The 10,511-nt window shown below is 41.5% G+C and overlaps 1 long non-coding RNA gene across 1 annotated transcript; it reads right to left on the reverse strand.

Moving 5' to 3' along the window:
• Positions 1-146: 146 nt before the first annotated feature.
• LOC125164128 (uncharacterized) lies at positions 147-7,503 on the reverse strand. The gene is made up of 3 exons (XR_007151648.1): positions 7,453-7,503; positions 3,040-3,203; positions 147-337 (listed from the first exon to the last, which is right to left on the reverse strand). It is a non-coding gene; the product is annotated as an uncharacterized LOC125164128 (long non-coding RNA).
• Between the last annotated feature and the right edge of the window lie 3,008 nt (positions 7,504-10,511).

Below are 10,511 nucleotides of genomic sequence, written 5' to 3' on the forward strand. Positions count from 1 at the left end.
TGATCACAAGTATTATTTTTATATACTGCATTTCCTTTTAACATTATATATATATATATATATATATATACATATATATATATATTTTTTTTTTTAAAAGCAAAATGGGAACTGTACAATCCAAACTCCTTTGTAACTTGCCTTTTTCCCACAGTCATTGTGAAGGTCTGTCACGACTCCCATTTTCTTCTTCCACGTCGCTCCGAATGTCTACGTGATGGTTCTTTCCTTGAATCATTTTCCTTCTGTTCCTCATTGTTGGACATTTCTTTAAACACTTTCCTGATGTTGAATTTTTAGGCTGCAGCGAATATCCGTGAAGAAATCTGAATGTTTCCTGGAATTAAAATACCTAGGTCAAAAGCTGTATGTATGCTTAAGGCTTTTAAAATATATTGTCGAATTTCCCTTCGCTATTTGCCATGCCCGTTTATACTCCCGCCTGCGGTTACCATAGAATTTATTCCCTACCACATTTAAAGGTCACTTTCATTTGGTACCTTTGCAACTGTATCCATTCCTCTACTACTCACATTCAAGGGCTGGGTTCCAGGGTGTAATCTGGGAAATTATCCTGCCTATTGATGGAGTCTTTAGCAGCTAAGGGTATCACACGTCTCCTAATTAAGCTTTAATAAAACAGTATGATGAGAAAGGATATTGTGACCTTTTCAACTCCTGAAGTATACCATGCAAAGGGGATTAGTCATTTCTCATCATAAATATTTTGAGAGAAACTATTTTGCTTATATATCTCTTTCATCTGGACGGCCAGGAACAGTATATTCAAATTCATAATTGTTTCCACGTTCCCGTTCTCAAGCACCCAAGCACAATGCCAGTGAGATTCCGTCTCAGCTAGGTAGGGAAACATTTACAATACAACCCAGATACTTTCATCCTATTTGTATGGGTGGAATGAAAGCATTTCTAATTCCCACGAGGATGCAACCTCTCGCATAAGATGTTTTTCATTTTAGCCCAGAGTGAAAGCTGCATAGAAACCTCTTGACAGTATTCTCTCTGAGTAACGTTAGATTCCCAAGATGCAACAGGTTTCCAGATTTATTATTCTCCTATAATGAAGAAACTCAAGGATCCTTAAACGTGGAGGAGCTTTTTATTTGACATCTTTCTTTCAAGGTAACAGCTTTGCTGCAGTTGGTTTTAGTATGCACCTGCTTATTAGTGGTAGCTTTTTGGGAAAATGCGGTTATCAGAAAAAGGATGATATAGAGTGGAGAGCAGCTGCTCCAAATCACAAACTATTCATAAATAGCTTTCTCCCCACTGGAGTGAGGCCCTCTATTCTCAAGTTGTAACAGTCAGCAGAAAATTAAAACCCCATAGGATGATAAATACTTTAAAAAATATTTCTCCCTGGTGTTTCAAAGGTTGTCTTGTAACGCAGTGCACTTTCACTGAACCAGAAATTGTCTGTAATAAAAGAATATTGGGGGGAAATGTTTAGATTCCCATTGAATTCTAGAACTCAGAAGGAGTGTTCTGTTTTTCACTGTTAAAGGTTAAATACCTGGGTATATGTCATACGTTTCAGTAAAGGGAGACCTGTGGTCCCGTGCCCCCAATAAACAGTTACAGTTTTTAACTAAAACCTGGAAACCTTTTTCTTCCTAATTTAAAATAACCGTCATATGGGGCGCCTGGGTGGCTCAGTCGGTTAAGTGTCCGACTTTGGCTCAGGTCATGATCTCATGGTTCGTGAGTTCGAGCTCTGCGTCGGGCTCTGTGCTGACAGCTTGGAGCCTGGAGCCTGCTTCGGATTCTGTGTCTCCCTCTCTCTCTGCTCCTCTCCTGCTTGTGCTTTGTCTGTCTGTCTCTCTCTCTCTCTCAAGAATAAAACACTAATAAAATAAAATAAGCATCACATGGATTTCTTGGCAATAAGCAAATGACTGCTTTTTAAAAATTCTGTATTTCATTTTTTAACATCATTGAAAAGAAAAGACTAGCTTCTTTTAGCTGCCTCTCAACTTAAAACCATCTTTTCTATCCATGCAGCGAGCAAATGTGATTGCTCCTAGTAATTATGCTGATGTCTTTCCTGGTTATTAATCATCTGTTTATACATTGACCATTCTCTTGCAGCTTTCTTCCTTGTAAAAGGAAATTGAGGCATCACAGAAATAATTTCAGAATCTTCCCAAGACCTGTTGAGTGGAAGTGAACTCCAAACGAACCATGCTAGGAAAGTCATTGTCAGTTCCAGGCTACGGTTTTCTACTTGAACCAAACGGTTTCCCCTAGAGGTTAACTGAATGTTTGTCTTTCCTGTAGGTGATTCTTTTAAAACTATTAGTAATTATCAATATCTGCAGAAGAGAATCTCAGTTATAAACAGCTCCACTAAGTGTAGAAGATGAGACTTTGTTCTTCGCCCAGCTGACTGATGTCTCAAAAGTCCTTGAAATTGTATCTATTCTTTCCAGTGTGTGTGCGCGCAAAACAAAGAATGCGAGCTTGTTTTCCACAGTCTGCATCTTCCCTGGAACAGATGGAGCTTGTGCTTATCTGGGTGGGAGAGTCTTAAGGACTCCCACCTTGACATTGCAATGAAAACTTTCCCTCAAATCTCTAAATTCTCTCATTTGGCACAATAAATATAGAAAAGCCTGCTGTTCCCTTTGGTAGGCTTCTAGACTGCCCCCATGTTAGATTACTATCCAAAAATCATCTCTGGTGCAGCAGAAGGCAGATGATGAGTCCCAGATGTTTCTGCAGGACTGTCATTCCCAGACATAATAGATTACATCAGGGAAACCAACAAGAAAGACCTATGTACTTTCTTGTTCTTTCTCTTTTGCTCTTTTTTCCTCCTTCCTTCCTTTCTCGCTTTCTTCCCTCCCTCCCTTCTCCTTCTCTCTTTCTTCTTCTCTCCTTCTCTCCCCCCACCCCTCTCTCTCATGCACTCATACACACTCATCTTTTTCTTTCTTTTCTAAGGGATTCAGAAGGTTTGAGCGTTGACTAATGACCTCACTTTACAGAATAACTTGCCCCATATTGCAGTCACCATACCTGGCACTGAGGGCTCCAGATGTTGGTTAGTTGGAGATACTTTAGATGTGGCAAACTCGGACATTACGTAGAAGTGTGGAGTGGACCGTGGGATGAACAACATCTTGGGGCAATGGTCCTTTGGCCATTTTGTAGCTTTCCTCAAGGCCGAGACTCGTGCAATTCTATTTTGGTGATAAGAGTTGTGGTTGATTCCTTCCTATTTGCTTTATCCCTTGTTGCCTTAAAATCATAGCTAACAGAGCTCCTCACAAAATTCCAGAAAGTCATCAGCTGCCTTAGGGAAAGTAAACTTTTTTTTCTTTCCTGTTTTTTTTTTTTCAAATGATTATTTTTGAGAGAGAGCGCGAGCATGCGCGTGTGCATGCAAGTGGGGGAGGGGCAGAGAGAGAGAGGGACCCAGAGGATTGGAAGAAGGCTCTGCGCTGACATCAGCCAGCCCAATGCAGAGCTCAAATTCAGGAACTGTGAGATCATGACCTGAGGCTCAACCGACTGAGCCACCCAGGTGCCCTGGGAAAGTGAACTTAATAATAATTGAACCTCCCTAGCTTCTTAAAAAAATTAAAAATAGAACTACCCTATGACCCAGCAATTGCACTATTAGGTATTTATCCAAGGGACACAGGTATTCTGTTTCGAAGGGGCACATGCACCCCAATGTTTTCAGCAGCACTAGTGACAATAGCCAAAGTATGGAAAGAGCCCAAATGACCATTGATGGATGAATGGATAAAGATATGGTATATATATCGGATTCCACAGGCCTCATGGGAGAACACGGACAGGATCAGAGATGAACTAGAGGACCTTCTTGTGGCTACAGAGTTTAGAAAATTCTTTTCTATCTAAATGCAAAGCTGTCTCTTTTATTCCTCTTAAGCTTCAGCTGCCTGGGATGTGCTGGAATTGATCTTTCTCGAGGCATTTCCCAAACTAGAGAACAGAGGGGAAAGCAAATCCTATGCTAGAGTGCCTCCCGGTTGCTCCCGCTGGAGTAGACTTGCCTCACAATCTTATAAATCTATACACACAACTGCCTCTTTTGCGGTTTCCTATCTAACCGTGGGAGTCGATGGTGACCGGAGACTCATTCACACTCGTATTTGGAGGAGTCGTGCTCTGAGGGAGAAGTGGGGGACATATCAGGATTCTCCTCGTCCCTCCCTTTCAGCTGGCCCACCTGTGCTCACAACTTCATCATAGGCAGTTGGGCAGAAGGTAAATTGAGACTTTCCACTCCCTTTCTTGCTGATGAAAGTAAGCAGCATTTCGGAGCGTGGAAAAATGGAGCCCTGTTCCTTGTTCCATTCCCCCCACCCACGCTCCCTTCCTGCACCTGCATGCACAGAAAAGTATGAAGAGCCGGAGCTCAGTACTGGTAGATAGACAGCTTACGTAACTTGCCACTTGGGATTATTTTGATCACTCTATGGGGATAGAATAAGGTGGTTGGCATCCTCTCCTTGTCAAGAAGAGGAAATCTGTACTTGGAGGTCAGTTGTATTGTCCAAAGTCATATGGCGAATAAACAGCAAGGGTTGGGAATCAAATGTCAGCCAGTCTTACCCCAAAGCCTTGATCTCTCAGTGATGCCACACTGTTTCACGTACTTTTTTTTTTTAATTTTTTTTTTCAACGTTTTATTTATTTTTGGGACAGAGAGAGACAGAGCATGAACGGGGGAGGGGCAGAGAGAGAGAGGGAGACACAGAATCGGAAACAGGCTCCAGGCTCCGAGCCATCAGCCCAGAGCCTGACGCGGGGCTCGAACTCACGGACCGCAAGATCGTGACCTGGCTGAAGTCGGACACTTCACCGACTGCGCCACCCAGGTGCCCCAAGAAGTACTTTTAGATCAACAGAAAGCTGCTCACTCTGAATTCTATTTATATGACTGAATCAGTTACAAAGATCACAATTCCACTGTCTTTGGTACACAGCATGCCAAAGCAGATTCACAAAGGGCAAAATGGAACAAGGTCACAGACTAACCACAGTGTTTCTTACGGAAGACAGACTCCAGAGCAAAATAATACAAACCATGCTGAATGTCTACGAAGCCAAGCCCTAAGAAAGTTTTTAAAAAAAAAAAAATTTTTTTTTTAATGTTTACTTATCTTTGAGAGAGGGAGAGATAGAGTGTGAGCGGGGGAGGGGCAGAGAGAGAAGGAGCTATAGAACCCGAAGCGGGCTCCAGGCTCCAGGCTCGGAGCTATCAGCACACAGCCTGAGGCAGGGCTCGAACCCATGAACTATGAGATCATGACCTGAGCCAAAGTCAGATGCTTAACCAACCAAGCCAGGCACCCCAAGAAAGCTTCTTTTTAAAATGATATTTACTGGGGCGCCTGGGTGGCGCAGTCGGTTAAGCGTCCGACTTCAGCCAGGTCACGATCTCGCGGTCTGTGAGTTCGAGCCCCGCGTCAGGCTCTGGGCTGATGGCTCAGAGCCTGGAACCTGTTTCCGATTCCGTGTCTCCCTCTCTCTCTGCCCCTCCCCCGTTCATGCTCTGTCTCTCTCTGTCCCAAAAATAAATAAACGTTGAAAAAAAAATTAAAAAAAAAATAAAATATTTACTTTTTTGCCCGTTTATAAAAATAATACATACTCACTGAAAAACATCTAGGAAAATATAGGAAGAAAATAAAAACCATCCATAAAGTTAACATTATGATATACATAGTTTTAATTTTACCGCTGCATATAATCATATTTAGTGAAATCAGCCTAAAACTATACACAGTTGTGGGTTTGTTTGGTTTGTTTTTAACCTTGGGATTATCTCTGACCATATGGCCACCGTCAGCCACTCCATGGATCAATGTGGGGCCTTACTCCAGGCCAGTTCCTCCTGCAGGCCAAGTGCTGCCCGCTGGGATGGTTTCCTTTCCCCAGTGTTCAGGGCTACCCCTAAAGAGGACCATAATCACTGCGATAGTCCATCGTGGGGATATGGTTCAGGGCCATCTAAATCCGGCCTGAATTTAGTCAGGCGGTCATTGGGAATCTGCCACGAAGCATTGGGTACAGGTGAGGTTGCCAAGGTACACATGCTGGGCACAAGTGACTTGGCCGGTGGGCCTTATTTGTGCCTTCAGGAACTGTTCGGTAGGGGCCCGTGTAGACCAATAAATCATCTTTCTGTAATAGTTGCGCACCTGTTGGAATTTCCAATTTTATGGCCCAGTGGGTCAGATAACACCCAGTTCACGAATGGCACGTATCCGGTATCCGGTCACCTGGTGTCCCATGGTCAGTTGTCTCCTCCAGAGCCCAGTGACAAGCCAGGGGTTGCTACTCTCAAAAAGAGAAGAATTACTTGTTGGAGGCCTGGCTTTGCTCATAAATCTTAAAAGTGCTCCCCTTCTGATGCTCCCATGGAAACCTGCAATATGGCCCCAACAACCTCTCGCTGTGCCTGTGTCTCTGGAACCAGAAGGTTCTAGCAACAGTACCCACTTCTCTGTACCCTGACTGGCATAAGGGCTTTTCCTGGCTCTGATCCCGCTCAAGGCTAGCAACTGCTCATGTCACCAGACCTGTGTGATTTGCTGTCACACGTACAGTTCAGTGTTTCTGTTGCTCAACTTACTTTCCACCAATCACCGAAGCCAACATTATGCATTTTCCTGATTGCCCCAAATATAAAATGAGCAAATTAGCCAATATTTCCCCTCCCACCATCTTCTCCCTCACCAATTCTCCAGACTCTGTTAATAAAAATCCAGCTTGTGGCTTCTGACATTGTTTTACACCGTGTATAGTCTTAACTCTGAAATACCTAAATTCATTTACATGTACTTAATTACAATGATTTTCTGAATACTGAATATTGTTGAGTATCATTCATTGGTTTTAATGACCAACGGCCAGTTCTTTTTATTCGGATCTCACTGGCGCTAGAACTGGAATTATAATGATCTTTGAGCCTATTGTAATGCATCATCAGATAAGTTTTTAAGAAGGACACATAGATGACATGTTTTCTGAGTTCTTGAGTGTACAAGACAGTTTTTCTGATGCCTTCACAAAAGAAAAATAACTTCTTGACAAAGGATAAAAATCTTATGCCACAAGTACAATATAATTTATACAATTATATTTATTTAATTTATATAATTCTTTTATATAATTTATATAAATTCTTGTTTATATAATTTATATAATGTATTTATAATTCTTACTTCATTTCTTCTGATACCTAGTGTAACCCCCCAAAATCTCAATCCAGTTTGAGCTTTGATCTCTTTTGAAGGATTGTCTCTTTTACCCAAATAGGTTTAGAATTGTTTTGTTGGACCGCTCTTACAAATACCTTTTTTTTTTTTTTTTTTTTTTTTTTTTTTTTTAGTATTTCAGACTCAGAAAAAAGCTGCAAGAATAAGGTTAGTAAAAAGAACACCCAAATACCTTTAAGGCAGATTCACCCCTCACTGGCGTTTGGTCCCACCTCTCTTTGTTCTCAATCTCTTTCCGCATAACGCGCACACGCAGGCGCGCAGATGCACGCAGCGCGCACGCACAGACGCACACAGACGCGCACAGACGCACACGTGCAAGCATGTGCGCAGACACGCATAGGCGCGCGCACGCACCTTTTCCCCGAAGCGCTCGTGGGTAAGTTATGTGCCTTTTACCCCGAACTACTTCATCGAGTCGCCTAAGACGAGGGAGACTCTATTTTCAACTTCAGTAACTTAACACTGTAAGCATTTTTTAATCTATCATAAACGTCCATAGTCCAGTTTCGTCAGGTGATCTAATAATGCCCTTTTTAGCATGTGTTTTCCCTTTGCTGTACTTTCCTGTTGATTTTTTTCTTTTTTTCCGGGAAGAGTGTAGGGGGGAGACTTGGACCTGACCGATTGCCATTTTTCTGAAACATACATCTCTTCATGGACGTCAGTATCTTTTTAAAAATTAAACAGTGTTTAATTTTTTCATGTTTATTTCTGAGAGAGAGAGAGACAGAGTGTGAGCGGGGGAGGGGCAGAGAGAGAGAGAGAGAGAGAGGGAGGGAGGGAAGGAGGGAGACACAGAATCGGAAGCAGGCTCCGGCTCCGAGTTGTCAGCACAGAGCCGGAGGCGGGGCTCGAATTCACTAACCGCTAGAGGACCGGAGCCTAAGTCAGGCGCTTAACCGACTGAGCCACCCAGGGGTCTCTTAAAAAATGTTTTTTTAAATGTTTATTTATTTATTTTGAGAGAGATCGAGCGAGCAGGATAGGGGCAGAGGGGAGAGGAGGAAGCGAATCCCAAGCAGGCTCTGCGATGTCCGTGCAGATCATGGCCTGAGCCCAAACCAAGAGTCAGATGCCCAACGGGCTGAGCCCCCCCCCCCCCCCCCCCCGGCTCCCTGGTGTCAGTATTTTCTTATTAATTATGCTTGAAATATAGTGACCTTTTTCAAATTCTATGCCCAGCTTAATTTTTACTCCAGAAATTTTTGTTTAATTATATCTTTGATAACTGATTATTGATTCAGCCTTTTGAAAAATACTCTCTCTCTCAAAATAAATCAAAACTTATAAAAAAGAATATTCTTTCTAATATACAAATGCTGGGATCTTTGTTTTTTGTCCTGACTATCCATCATCTTTTATATATACTACCTCTTTTTTCTTTTTCTCTGCAGTCTGAGAGAATGCCTTACCTTTTGTCCTCCATATCAATGCTTTGGTTTTCCACAATACCATTTTGTGTTAATTAGTGTAATGCTACCCAGATCTCAGCAGTTTAGCATAATAGATGTTTATTTTTTTTAAGTCAACTTATTTAAGCAAAAAACAAAAAAAGTGATGTTTATGTTTTACTCAAGTAAAAAAAAAAAAAATACCTGTTTCTGAATAGAGGGAAAGTTTTTCACAAGTAGTGCTTTAGGGAGTTCAGCCTCCATTCATCTCAGAGGCGTGGGACCGCTAGGATCTCAAGAGTTCTTTGCTAGATCCTCAGCATCTGATTGGCAAATAGAGAAAGAGAGAGTATGGAGGAAGTCTCTATGGGCCTGACCCGGAAGTAGTTATTATCTCTTCAGTCCATGTTTTCCTGGCGGGAACTCAGTCACAAGGCCATGTCTACCAGCGGGGGGGAGTGGGGGGGGGGGGGGGACAGGAAATGTCCCTGTGTGCCAAAGAGGAAATGGAAACAGGTTAAGAGAAGATAGGCGGTGTTAGTAAAACATTTCTCTTTACTGACTCCAATTCAGATTTTAACTCTACAATTGTAATTATAATTTTGAAGTTATGGCTTGTATCTATTCCTTTCCACTTTATTTTCAGCTTGTTCTTGCAGCTTATCTTGTCTTCAGGTCTTTCTTTTGTTGTTCTAATTCATCCTGTTTACTCTTCTAATTCTATTGGAAGGGCCCGCTGTTTTTCTGGTTCCTGTAATAAATTCTTTTTCTCCAGTATCATTAAAAATCACATTCTGTCCCTAGTGTTCCACATTTATTTTCCATAGAAACTATGTTGGTTATTTTCTGTTTATTCATCCTCAAACAGAGAGTAAGCTATGTAATTTTGAGTTTTGGATGAGTGGGTTTCTCTCTGTTCTACTTAATGTTCTTTCAGTGACTGTTGCTGGAGGGGGTTTTGATGTATACAACTCCCAACTCAATTTCTGTTGTCTGTTATTTAATCTTTTGCTCTAACTTTGCTTCACTCATCTGTGGTCAGCTGTGTGCCTACCCTTGCCACTTGTCTCTTGTAGAGTTTCTCAGGAGGATTGATCAACAGGCTCAGGCTACAGGCCAGGCTGGAGTGTACCTGTGAAAGTGTTTTCATTGTTATGAATATGTAATTATTGTTCATACAAAGTCACAGAGTCACTTGAGCAGCACTATAAGCCAACTGACCTAACAGACATACACAGAACACTCCACCCAGCCACAGCAACATATACTTTCTTATGGAAAGATTCAAAACAATCCCTATCAAAATCACAATGTACCCCCCCCCTTTTTCAGAAGTGGAAAAGCTGATCCTAAAATTTATATAACATGACAATGGTTCCTGAATAGAAAAAACAATACTGAAAAAGAACAAAGTTAGGGAACTCAAACAGTCTGACTTCAAAATTTACTACAGAGCTACAGTAATCAGAAAAGTTTGGTGTTGGCATAAGAATAGACATCAATAGAACAGAATTGAGATCCTGGAAATAAATCCATACATCTATAGTCAGTTGATTTTTGACAAGGCACCATCACTATTTAATGGAGGAAGGAATGGTCTTTTCAACAAATGTATATCCATATGCAAAAGAATGAAATTGGACCCTTACCTAACACCTTGTACAAAAATTAACTCAAAATGGATCAAAGACCCAAATGTAAGAACTAAAACTATAGAATTCTTAGAAGAAATCAGGGGAAATCTTCAGCACACTGGATTTGACAATGCTTTCTTAGATATGACAGCAAAATAACAAGTAACAAAAAAAAAATAGGTAAATTGGACTTTATCAACATT

The sequence above is a fragment of the Prionailurus viverrinus genome, chromosome B1 (genome assembly GCF_022837055.1).
Source record: "Prionailurus viverrinus isolate Anna chromosome B1, UM_Priviv_1.0, whole genome shotgun sequence".
NCBI classification, from domain to species: Eukaryota; Metazoa; Chordata; class Mammalia; order Carnivora; family Felidae; genus Prionailurus; species Prionailurus viverrinus.